The 13077-nt window shown below is 42.9% G+C and overlaps 1 protein-coding gene across 4 annotated transcripts in view; it reads right to left on the bottom strand.

Moving 5' to 3' along the window:
• Nucleotides 1-4251, bottom strand: part of Pparg (peroxisome proliferator-activated receptor gamma) — a 125053-nt gene extending 120802 nt beyond the window's left edge. The window contains exon 1 of one of the 4 annotated variants that reach the window (XM_087656165.1): nt 4001-4251. The gene's annotated coding sequence lies outside the window, so the exon portion shown is untranslated. 4 annotated transcript variants of the gene reach the window in all.
• Nucleotides 4252-13077: the final 8826 nt, after the last annotated feature.

The following is a 13077-nucleotide window of genomic DNA, read 5'->3' as shown; positions in this document are numbered from 1 at the left end:
TAAGGATATATTAGACCACTGGTAAATATTATTGTAACATGTATCGCACATTTCACCAAAGTAGGGCCTATTGTGTTTGAGATCTCCTTATGAATGCAGTTTGTGTTAGAGAAATAAAATTTAAAATATGTCAGTTTATTAAATAATAGTTTAAAATATATCATGTATGACTCTCCAAAAATCTACTTCTGTATTGTGAGAAAACTACAAGTAGTAGACAAGAAACCTCAGGAAAATTTAAAAAAACATAAAAATAATTTTAAAAAAACCCCTCATATGCTATGGAACTAAATAATATATGGTATTTAAGGCCTCCCTGGTATCAAGGCAGAATTAACTGGTCTTGCTATTTTTTGGTCAACTTAATCCAGTTTCTAAGGACCTTTGTAAGCCATTATGCCACTGCCCTTTTTGCTGCACTTAGGCATTAGGAAAGTGAAGTTAAGTAATAGATAACAGGGAAATTTGCCACATAAATAAGAAAAACAAGAGCGAAATTCACTTTGACAATTTGTGGGCTGCGCATATGTTTAAAATTACATACTATTGATTTAAATCAAATTGTCTTGACTAGTGTAGTATTTTTTTTAAATCTTCTACCAATATTTATTTAGTGGAATCCTATGAAAGCAAAGATACTTTCTCCCAGTATTTTTGCCTTACTTTATGACACAGAGAATATTTCTAAGTCCGTATGACAATAAATTCAGCAGAAAGACACAAATTAGAATGACCACATGTTGTGCCATACACACCGGGCACCTATAGAGCCCATGAAAGCTGTGAAAATACTGAATCTTTTAGAAAAGTTATTTTAACAAAATTTTTATGAAAGTCTCCTGCTATTAGCAACCACTTCATAATCTGAAAAGTAACTTAAATACGTTGCTAATCCATATTCATGTTTTCACAGGGCCCACACAGAAGGATCTTGAGAAGACTGATGGCATACTCTTCTTTTCAGAGACTTAAAAGTGAAAAAAAAATCATTTGTTTAAATATGTAAAACTTACTAACTGAACACAATCACTTGCATACTCAGTAATCCATTTCTACGTCAAAAATGTAAAGTCATGCTTTTATCATATATGAATTTTAAATGTCAAAGGGACTTTGAAACTAATGATATGATTTTTTTTTTTAGTGTGACTTTCCCTTTTTTGTTAAAGTGACGCTGAGATATGTAGTGACGTGAATGCTAAGAAAACCAGTTCCTTTAAAGGAAATGTACTGAATTATTAAAAATAGTTATCACAAAAACCATCAAAGTAGTCTTAAATATTGATGTGTATGATGCTTCTGGGTCTTTTAGTTCTAATTTGTTTTAAAGAGCTTATATTCTTTTAGATATGAAAGGGTGAGGACACAGCATGTAAAAACTCCTTGGTCTAGAGGTACCCAGAACTTCAGACTTCACGGCGCCATTGTTCTTCAGCAGTTTTAAGAGTTTGAAACTTTTACATATGAAAAAGATTTTTTTCCTTAAAAATAAAACTGTCGACAATCTTTTCCCTTCTAGTGAGCTGCAGAATATTGAGATGGCCACCAGTTGCTTTTCAGATCTTCTCACTGAAGATACAAGTCTCAGCAAATTAAAATGTTGAGGTAGCACTTAAACGAGCAAATTCACACAAAACACACAGTAAAATAAAAATGGATGGCTTTGTAATATGCTTCACTCCAACTAATGCATGACACCGACTTCAAATTTCCGTATATTAAAATTAATATTTTGGACATTTACTTTAGAGCAAATGCGGTTGAAGATAAGGCCACAGAGAACTTATTTTAAAGTCGAAACCGAATCTTCTGAAACATCGCTTCCAAGTGCTCTTAGCATCTATGAGCGCGTCTGTTAAACATTCAAGAGAAGTATCTCTTTGAGAAGTCACAATGTATGTCAGCTCCTACCCTAGCCAGGCTTTAAATCACATAGCACCTGGACCTAGCTATATTTTTAGTCAGCAGTTGATCACTTAGCTATGGACAGGAGGACTCCCACAGAGCACCTGATATCTTTGGAAGACCTGCCCAAGTCCAAGACTAAGTTATTCATTTAATAACTCCGGTTAACAATTTGCTTTGTGCATGATAATAAAGAGTTGACATTATGATAATGAACTCCAAATCAAGAAAGAGGCTTTCCAACTGTTAGTTACCCTCCAACTTGGTTCATCTGGTTTTGTTTTCAAATGATCATTTCAATTTACATTTTTGTCCTTCATTCTGCTAAAGAAGAACAACTTTAGCTTCTGCCTGACAGAAAACTCAACTCTTGATTTTTTTCCTCCTCCTGAAGTAAATGACACGACCTTCCCACCGTTAGCATCAGAAGCGAAGCAGATTCTTACAGTACAAGAACACAGCCAAACCATCCTGATGTGTAAGAACTTGGGGCAGTTTGGCCACTTCACAACACCCTCTAACAAAGTGCCATGACGATGCAGCCACTCACCTACTCAATGGGAGTTAAGATGAATTTAGCGCTGCAGCCTTCTGATCACCAGCAGAGGTCCAGGCCCCTTCTTGACCTCCTCGAGTCCCTTATATAAAAGCAGCTCAGGCTACTCCCAGTTTCTGCCTCCTCACCTTAGGCTCCTCCCCACTCCCAAGCCATAAAGCACCGGAGCCACACACCCACCTTCCACCCCCACCACGAGGGCTGCCTACTCCAGTTAGCCCTGCCCTGTGCTCGCCCCCTTCCTAGGCTGAAGAGGGGCACTGGTGGGGCGGGGCCTTGGCGACAGTGACCCCATTTTCCTCACACCTGGCGAGCCCCGGGCGGGCGGGAGCCCCGGGCCAAGTTGCTTAGACGATCACCGGCGCACCCTCCTCCCCCCACCCCCAGCGCCTCGGGGTACCCGGTGGCTACTGGCGAGCCCCTCTCTGAAAACTGTCACCAGATCCACACAATGCGGCCTCCCGCGGGAGTTCTGGACCGTGCGGAGACCTGGCTTTCCTGTCAGGGTCGGGCTGCCCGGGCTACCCTGCTCCGAGCTCGCACACGCCTGCCGGAGCACCTTCTGAGGAAACCTGAGGTGGCTCCACTGTGGCCCTCCGGGCCTGCCGGGCCGTGCCCCTCACGAGGACATTCACCTTGTCAGTCACACTCGGCTCTCTAGGCGGGTGACCGGTCCTCAGCCGAGACCCCTCACTCCGACCCCGCCCCGCTATCACGCTCTCTCACTCTTCTCCTAAGTGACTTCTCCTCAGACCGCATCCCCCTCAGACCCAGACTCGATCACCTTGTCTGTCACATTTGGTCCTGTCAAGAGTATGACTTCTCCTCAGTCCCCTCAGTTAAGATTCCGTCACTTTGTCTGTCACGCTCCGTCCTGTCAGAGTGCGACTTTCCAGCCCACGTCCCCTCTAGTTGAGACAGGATTAGGCTGTCAGTTACACAGTCCTGACAGAGAGTGGCTTCTCCTCATCCCGCGTCCCCTCAGCCGAGACCCAGTCACCTAGACAGTCAGATCCAGTCCCCACAGGCCGAGGCCCCCTCACCTTGTCTGTCACACAGTCCGGTCAGAAAGTGACTTCTCAGCCCGCGTCCCCTCAGCCGAGAGAGACCTCGTCAGGCTGTCAGTCTCACCGGGTCCTGTCTGAGTATGACTTCTCCTCAGCCCGTCCCCTCAGCCTGGTCACCTTGTCGTCACACTCAGTCCCCTCAGGCCTCACACGACCCGGTACCCCAGTGCGGCGCCCCAGGTCTCTTCTTCCGCGTCCCTGCGGCGGGCCTTGTGGCCCGGGGCGACTCTGACCTGAGGCGGCGGCTTGGCGGGCAATGTGCGTCCGTGCGGCCGACCCGACCCGAGCGCCCCAGGCGGCGGCCGCTCCGAGTGCGACCGCCCCGCCTGGCCGCGGACGAGCCGAGCTGAGCGACCCGGCCGGACCGGGGGCGGTGCCCAGGGAGAGGCCGGAGGCCCCGCACCCGCAACCAGAGGCCGGCGCCCACGAGACCCGCGTGGCTCTTCAGCGCCCGGCACCCCGCGCTGGTTACCTGGCCGCCTTGCTCCTCACAGTCGCTGGGAGGCGACCCAAGAAGGTCCCACGTTCCTCAGACAGATGCCCATGGCCCGGCTGGTGCCCTGACTGTCACGCAGAAGTTTGTTTTTTTTCTAGATGTACTTTTCAGTAACATTTAAAAATAATAATAATAACAATAATAATATAAATTAAGTATATTTAGGATCTCTTTTTATTTTTATTTTTACTCTCAGAACAATATGAAGGAGAACACCTTCATAAACTGACTTTGTGTTAACCATTTAATTTCCTTTTAAATACAATTTTGTGTGTGTGTGTGTGTGTGTATGTGTACTGAGAGGCATGGTCTCTCTGGGGCTGGAGTTACAAGTGGTTGGTTGGTGCTGGGAACTGAACAAGGGTCCTCTGGACAAACACTAAGTGTTCCTAACCTCTGAGCTGTCTCTCCTGCCCTCAAACTATTTGTTAACCTTGTTCACTAAAGAACAATTAAGAATTTTTAGAATTCTTTAGCACCATTTCTTGCATGGGGGACCTTACACACAGTGTGGAAAGGACTTGGGAATCTCTTGTTTTTAGTTAGAATTTTGGAGCATCTTGTCTCAGGAGCCTGAAGCATGCATGATGGACAGTTCCTTTTCTTGCCCTCTTTCAGCTCTTTCTGTCATGATCTGTCCTAAAGATGCACATTCAGAAAGCCGTCGATGTTCAGGACACCAGAGGACTTTCTTTTACCCTTTCCAATCTTATTGATGAAAATCTTGTTCTATGGCTCTCCTTTGGGAGTTTATAATTGTGCTTCTTGCTCAGGATGCTCCTCCACTCTTAGCATCTTTGTTTGTTGGGAGACAGGGAATTCTTTATTCTTCTGGTACTAAACATCCTCACCAGGGGTTTGTAAGTATGACACTATAATGAAAGCTCAGAGCTTGAATCAACAGATTCATGTCCTTCCACCCTAAAGCCCTCAAATAATAAGACACAGATCAGGTTCATATAGGGACTCTAAAGCCCATTTTACTAACCACACAGAGACTCCATTTCTATGCCTGTCAGTAAGTAATCATGTTGACTTGGGTCAGCATCCCACACTCAGCGGGAAGTACGCATGTGTGTACATGTATGTAGTAAATATGTAGCCAACTTCTTGCTCATGCAGGAGTTCCGATCTACTTTTGTTTTGTTTTTGTTTTGAACTTTTGACTAAGCTTTTTGAAAAGGTTTTGCTATGTTGCCCTGGCTGCCTTGAACTCACTGTGATTCTCCTGAGGCTTATCCCCTTGTGTCAGTTTAATATCTTTATTGAAATATAATTCATATAATCTAAGATTCAAATATCATACCTTCAAAATTCCCACATTGAGTTTTGGCCTCTTTACAAAATTGTGTCATTATTGTCATAATCTAATTTTAGAACATTTTTATCACCCTGTGGAGAAACTTCCTCTTCATAAACAGTCATTCTCATTGGCCCTTGGTTCACCATCCATGTACTTTCTGTCTGGATAGACTCTTTCTATCCAAGACATTTTTTTAAAAAATGGAGTCATATAACAGGATGTCTTGTGTGATTGGTTTCTTTCGCTTAGCACAATGTTGTCAAGACCTGCCTGGGCTGTAGCTGGTGTTATTTCCTTCCCTCCTTTTTGTTTGTTTGAGACAATGTCTCTTTATGCAGCCCAGGCTAGCCCAGAAGCCTCGAATTTGTAATCCTCCTGCTTTCAGTGGGTTAGAATTAGAGGCATGCCTGACAGCATTTCATTTCTTATATTACAAAATAATATCCTATAGTGTAACACAGAAATGTTTGCTCATCCAACTATTTAGGCTGTTTTCAGTTCACATGACTGTGTGTGCACATGTGTATGTGCAGATACATGCAGAGACCAGAGGTCGATACCAGGTGTCTTTCTCAATTGCCCTTCACCTTCTATTTTATTTGTGTACGTATGTATATCACATGTGTGGTTGAGTCTGCAAATGTCTGAAGAGGGCATCTGATTCTCTGGCACTGGAGTTGTGGGCAACATGATTGACGTATGAGTGCTAAGAACCGGGCTGTGTCCTCTGCAAGAGCACTAAGTGTTCTTAGTGGTTGAGCCCTCTCTTGAATACTTCGCCTTATTTTTATGACAGGGTCTCTCTGAACCTGGAGCTCCTTGTCTAGCCTCTCTGGCTGCCGGCCGCTGGGAATCACTCCATCTCTGTCTTCCCAACACTGAATTACAAGCTTATGCACCTGTCCCCCAAGCTTTTTATGTAGGTTGTGGGGATCAAACTTTCAAAGCAAACACTTTACCAACGGATCCATAACCCCAGCCCCGGCTCTAGTTTGGGGGCATTATGAATCATGGTACTATGAATTATTAGTTGTGTGTGTGTTTTCATTTCATTGTACATATATGGTAACAATATGCCTTCAAGAAATGTAGACATTGCCTGTAGAAATGAGAAATCTTTCCACTAGCAATGCACGAGGGGTCTAATTTCTCCACATGCTTGTTAGCACTTTTTAAAGGAAATTAGCCCATCTAATAGGTGTGAATGGCATCTTACTGTTTTGATTTGCATTTCCCTAATGACTAATTACATTAAACATCCTTTCATATAGCCACTGGCCATTCATTTATGAACCATTTCTTGAAGACAAAAAAATCTGTTTGTATCCTTTTGCCCGTTTTAAAATCACTTTTTAAAATTTTTATATGGAACAGTTATTTATATATTGTATATACAAGTCTCTTTTGAGATACACAATTTCCAAATATTTCCTCCCATCTATAAGGTGTCTCTTTTCTTTAAATCCACTTTTGTTGATAGACATTGGATAAGACCTTGTTATGTACCCAGGCTAGTGTCCAATTGGAGATCCTCCTGTCTCAGCATCCCGAGTCCTGATGACTGGTGTGAGTCACCGTGCCCAGCTTGTCAGCCCTTTTTTCATGAAAAGTACAAGCTTTATAAAAATCTTTGATCTATTTTAGTTTTAATTTTGTTTTATTTTGGTGTCATATCAAAGATAAGTTCAAAGCTATACGTAAATTCAATTCATTATTTGGTCTAATTCTGAGATTCTGTTTTTTTGGTCTGGCCCTTAAATATAGGTCTGTAATCCATTCTGAGATAAATTTTGTATATGAGTGAAGTAAGGGGAAATCAGCTTTTAGTGGCAGAAACTCCCATAATTCACCAACAGCCATGAAGGGGAAGTTCCACCACAGAGAACTCATAAGAGGTGCAAAAGTTTAGAGTTGATCTGAATTGTTTCTAAACAATTTGTCTCCTGGATCAAACCTTCGGCTATTTTCAAAGCGTCTGAGGCTAGTAAGACTTACAAAGACAATGAGCAAACAATAGAGAAGAAACACTCTAAACTTTCAAACCTCTGGTCTTGCCATTAGTGGGCTACAAAATCAATATAGTGGCTTAAAGCCCACACTTCTCAAATCAGATAAAAAGAACGGAATAGAAAACACAAACTCTCAGAACACGGAGCTCCTATGAAGGAAAGTGTGGCTTTCGAGTCTTCGAATGTGTATGTTTGTGCGTACCAGGGGTCGGTGCCACATGGGTTTCTTAACCATAGATGACATTTTTAAAAGGTGGGAAAACACTGCACAAACTGTACTTGCAGAATTCTTTCATTCCACAAACACTTATTGAGTGCTTATTTTGTGCCAGGCCCTCTGCTAAGTGTGGGGATTATGCGGAGCAGCCCATGGTCTCCACCCTGCAGCGGCGTATGCACACTGGGAAGAGAGTCCATATGGAGTTTCTAGAGACAAGAGCTTGTGCCTGATTCAGTTTCCCAACCACAGGAATTCCTTCCAAATATTGGCGCTGACTCCACATAGCATTAAAAAAATGCTCGTCTTTTATTGTTTGTTTTGTTTTGCTTTGCTTTCCCATTGAAGTTTACAGCATGCTAACTCCTGTCTAAAGAGCCGCGCTTTGCCTGCAGGGCAGGCTCTCACGCACGGTCTGTTATATTGGGAAGGGTCCAGGTTGAGTAGGGACAGTTGATAAGTGGCTTTATCTCCATTTATTTTGACTATATTTAAATGCGACGGTCCCTAAGAATTTAAAAATAATGTTACATTACTTTTTATTGGGGGGGGGGTTAAAAATACCAAATTATTTTTCTCTCTTTCCCAGGGGTCCAGTTAAATGGCATTAGAGAGAATATCCCACCATGTGGACGGTGAGCATGGGTATCCTTCCAGAGCAGACTGACTGCTCTTTATAGCCGCTGGCCATGACACTGCTTGTCTCTCTTTATCTCAGACAACCCTGACTAATCTCCAGCCACTATACATTTCAGAGAGGCTTAGATCTTCATTCAAAATTAAACATCGAAACCAGCTGAACACAATGGACAAGTTACACACACACACACACACACACACACACACACACACACACACACACACAGGCTTCCACAAACATGTCTACCATTTGAATAATTCTCAACATGTTCCCACATGTGAGGTCGGGTTTTTTTGTTCTTTTTAAATTCATCTGTGAAATTTCACCTGCAGTTCCCAATTTGACATCGACACCCAACCTCCCATCTCAAAAACAAACAAAACAAAAAGCAAAAAAATCTGTACGCCCAGCACTCAGAGGCCTGGGGCAGGAAGACTGAGTTTTGAGTCAGACAGTGTTACACAGTGAGACCTGATTTGAAAACAAGCACAAGGGATGCCCCCACCCCTACCCCATGTCTATATTGTTGAAGTTAACAAGAATTTTGTTTTTAGTACATGGTCTTCAGTTTTGTTCGCTGTGACCCTGATTCATCTTCTTGAAGCTTAGTCTCCTCACTTATACAATGGAATTAGAATGTAGTTTCAAAATTCCATCGGTGAGATAACAGGAGAAAATACCACATCAGGCTCCCAGTAGGGATGAAAAAACTGCTACTCCCCAAGCACGAGAAAACATTGCGAATCTTTTTCTGATAGTTACTCATGAATGTCAGCGCACCATGGAATAGCTTTTACACATCGCTTCTCTTCCAGCTTTCCATCTACCCACTCGACTTTTCATTTTACTTCTCTAGCTCCTTCTTTCTGATATTTAAAAAGCAAAACAAATCTGGTCTAATAAATAAATCTTGAAAAAGCTAGACATTGAAGATTTCTTTATGGAAGAGGTGCGCGCGCGCGCGCGCGCGCGTGTGTGTGTGTGTGTGTGTGTGTGTGTGTGTGTGTGTATGTGTGTGAATTTAAATCCTGGGTTATACTATAAAACTACTAAGTATATACATACATTTTTTCTAATGTATATATTTCTAAAAGATAGATAAGAGATAATAAATTATAATTATATAATATTTCCAGCCTGGGCTAGAAAGATAGTTCAGTAGTTAAGAATACTTAAGTTCTCACAGAGGACAAGGACATCCACATCAGGCAGCTTCTAACTTAGTATAGCTTCAGTTCCTGGGATCCAGTGTCCTCTCTGGCCTCCTTGGGCACTATATACACATAGTGCACATAAAACTTTGTGTGTCTCTCTCTGTCTCTCTGTCTCTGTCTCTGTCTCTCTGTCTCTCTGTCTCTCTGTCTCTCTCTCTCTCTCTCTCTCTCTCTCTCTCTCACACACACACACACACACCTCTACACACACTTCAGGGTTTATTATTTTTCTAGAAACATAGTTCGGGGATGAAGTCCATCATGTTGTGTTGCAAACTGTGCTCAGAGCTTTGATGTTTTCTGTATGTGTGCTGGCTGTGCCTTCTAGAGGAGGTAGCGATGTGAACATGTGTCTGTGGATTGCAGTCATCTGGTCTGATGCGTGTTATTTTGATATAGGTTTTTTGGAAGGGCTCTTTTTCTTAATGAGATGCAGTCACCTAGAGAGCAGAGATCAAGCTTTATTTATCTTTTCATACCCACTGGTAAGTACTCAAGCCCTGATAGATGGGCAGCATCAATTACATGTAGGGGTTTCTTAGTGACAATCAAAAAAAGAGAGGGGCAGGCATGGTAGCTCTTGCTTCTAATCTTGGAATTAGGAGGCAGAGGCAGGAGGATCTCTCTTTGAGACCAGCCTGGTCTACATAGTGAGTTTGAAACTCTGTCTCAAACAACAATAGCAAGAATAATGATGATAATAAAAAGAAATGAGTTGGAAGAAAGAGGTGAGGGCAGGAGGAGGAATCAGGAGGAGGAATCAGGAGGAGGTCTTGACTGGTAGATGTGGTCAAAAATGGTCAAAATACATTGTACAAAAGTATGACGTTTTCAAAGAATTAAAAACTTAGAAAGGTCACATGCTAACCCTTCATATTTTATTATTGGCATTTGTGTATGCGAGTTCTCAGACTTAGCTATTGATCTGGACCTTACTTAGATTATTTTCCTTAGGAACGTTTGAACCCAACTGCCCACTTTGCTCTGGAGGAGCTACTGACCTCCATTTTGCATTGTTCAGACCTGGGCTTTCTTAGGGTGGGTGTGACTTCAGCGACCTTCTGTGCTGCTTTTAAATAGGAGAATCCCCTCCTTTCCAGGAGAGCCCCCCCTCCACCTCCACACCTTCCACCTCCCAGCCCCCACTCCCACACCTGGAAGCCTGCTTTGTACACCGGAAGCTGAGACCTGTGAGGCGAGTGGCTTCCATGTTTCTTGCTGCTGCAATGGCCATTTTGGGGTGTCAGTCTTGGCACCCACAGCTGAAGCAGCATTTTCCATACATTGAGGATGTGAAGTTTGGAATTTGTTTTTGGGGTGTGATGACTTGGCAGAGACTAGAGCTCTGTTTTGCATTTTTTGCTGGATTTTTTGATGTTCAGGGGACTAGTAGGTCCGTCACGCATCGCATTTATATATTCAGACAAATTCGTAGAGTAGTGTGAGGTGGGGAAGGGAGGGATGAGGGATGATGTCCTGGGGGTGGGTGATACTTTATTGACAAAACATTTTGGCAGTGCTTTTTCTTGCATGGATATATTTTTTTCTCTTCCCAAATTATTTTTTGGAGGGTATTAATCTCTTATAAAATCCACTTACTATCTTAGTAATATTGCTTTTACAGTCCCCCGCTAGTGCACACGGATTTACTTATGTGTCTTACAAAATCTACCTGTGAATATTTACATGTATGCGTGCATGCGTTTTTATATGCACCATGTGTGTATAGGTGCCTTTGAAGGCCAGAGGTTACACAAACCTCTCCACAAGAGTCAAGCAGTGTGTGTGTGTGTGTGTGTGTGTGTGTGTGTGTGTGCGCGCTCAGAGCAGCAGCACTCTCCATTAGCACGGCAAAGTGGAAGCACTGAAGTCTGTCAGCATTGATGTCCATCAGCACTGATGTACGTCAGTAGATGACGCAGCCAGCTTAGAATAGGTCATCATTCAGCCAGAAAAGGGAGAAAGGAGTGGTGGTAAAGCGCTAAGCTGCTATCCTCAGGGCCTCACCCCTACACCCTCACCCCGGCCCTTGGCATGAAGCACTAACAGGCACTTCAATATGATCCCCCAAACACATGAAGACTACAAAGGCCGGACACAGAGGCCTCAAGAGCATAGGATTCCCTTGACAGTGCAGTAACCACAGCAGGCGAATTCACAGAGACGCAAGTGGATGAGTGCTCCTAGGGATAGCAGGAGGGAAAGTGAAAGACAGACCACAGACACAGAGTGTCTTTGAGGGGGATGGAATACTCTAGAGCAGTGGTTGAGATCCCTTTGGGGGTTGAATGACCCTTTCACAGGGGTTAACTAAGACAATCAGAAAACAAGGATGAATATAGCAATGAAAATAATTTGATGGTTGGGGGTCACCACAACATAAGGAACTGTATGTGAGGGTTGCAGCCTTAGAAAGATTGAGAACAACTGCTCGGCAATGAGAGAGATGGTGATGATTTATATGAGAACCTTCTGAAATCGTTCATTTAACCTTGGCACGGGGGAGCTCAGCCTTAGGGAGTCTAAGACAGTAGAACTGCGAAATCAAGGCTAGCCTGGGCTACACAGTAAGATAAAATACATATATTAACTAATTAATGATAAGGATGATTTTATTATATATGAATTGTACCTCAATAAAAAATTATTTAGCCTGGGCTACAAAGTAAGATAAAATAAATATATTAAATAATTAATGAAAAGGATGATTTTATTATATATAAATTATATTGCAATAAAAATCTATTTAACAAGAAAGCTGAGAAACAGCCTGTCTCTGTCCCCTCCCCGTACCAGGTAGACGCTTGCTTGGCTTCACCTCAGCCTTCTCCATTTACCTGCCACGTTCCACCATCCTGTATTAGGTAGGTTGTGACTATAGGAAAGTAACCAACCAAGTACAAAAAGGGGCTGAAATCCAAGGCCTCTGTTCATCCTCCTGAAAAGCGTCCAGCAGTGGCCTTGATCTTTTCAAGAGCACTTGGGACAGGGAGTGTAGGCGAGCACACAGCTTTACTCAAGTCTTCCACCTTGAATCCGAAATCAGGTGCTTCATATTACTATGACGTCATCATGATTTACACTCATAAATCCTCCTCCTGAGTGGAGCGTCCCTGAGTCTTTTATTTTTTGGCAAATTCTGTGAGGGTTTTGTTTTGTTTTGAGACAGGGTCTTTCTATATAGAATAGGCTGGTCTTGGCTAATAGAGATCTGCCTACCATTGCTTTCCCCAGGTTTGGGGTCAAAGGCCCAGCTTCTGAGTAATCCAAAGAACAGGCTTCTGGCTTGTGCACTCAGCTCCTTTATATAGCGTTCTCTTTTGCTCAAAAGGCATTCAGAGAGTCGTTCAGCTTTGCACTGTGGTACAGGGTTGGAACTTATGTGTGCCTATACCCAGAGGGTTTCTAACATCACTGTCTGGTGACACTTTTCTGACAGCGTTTCTGTCAGTTTCAAAAGAGCCCAAATGATTGCATTTTCTACACTAAATCTAATTGGTGACTCAGCACACATTTATTGAATTACTATTATGTTCAAAATAACACACTCTTCCAAACAGGAAGAGCCTCAAACCATAGAACTTTACATATCAAATGCTTGTGGGCCTGGAGCTTGTTTGTAGAGGAATCAAGAAATAGAGACCAATGTTGTTTATTTGTGGTGCCTGAA

Source organism: Rattus norvegicus, chromosome 4 (assembly GCF_021556685.1).
Source record: "Rattus norvegicus strain SHRSP/BbbUtx chromosome 4, alternate assembly SHRSP_T2T, whole genome shotgun sequence".
In the NCBI taxonomy this organism is placed as follows: Eukaryota; Metazoa; Chordata; class Mammalia; order Rodentia; family Muridae; genus Rattus; species Rattus norvegicus.
This window is presented reverse-complemented; position numbering and strand designations above follow the sequence as displayed.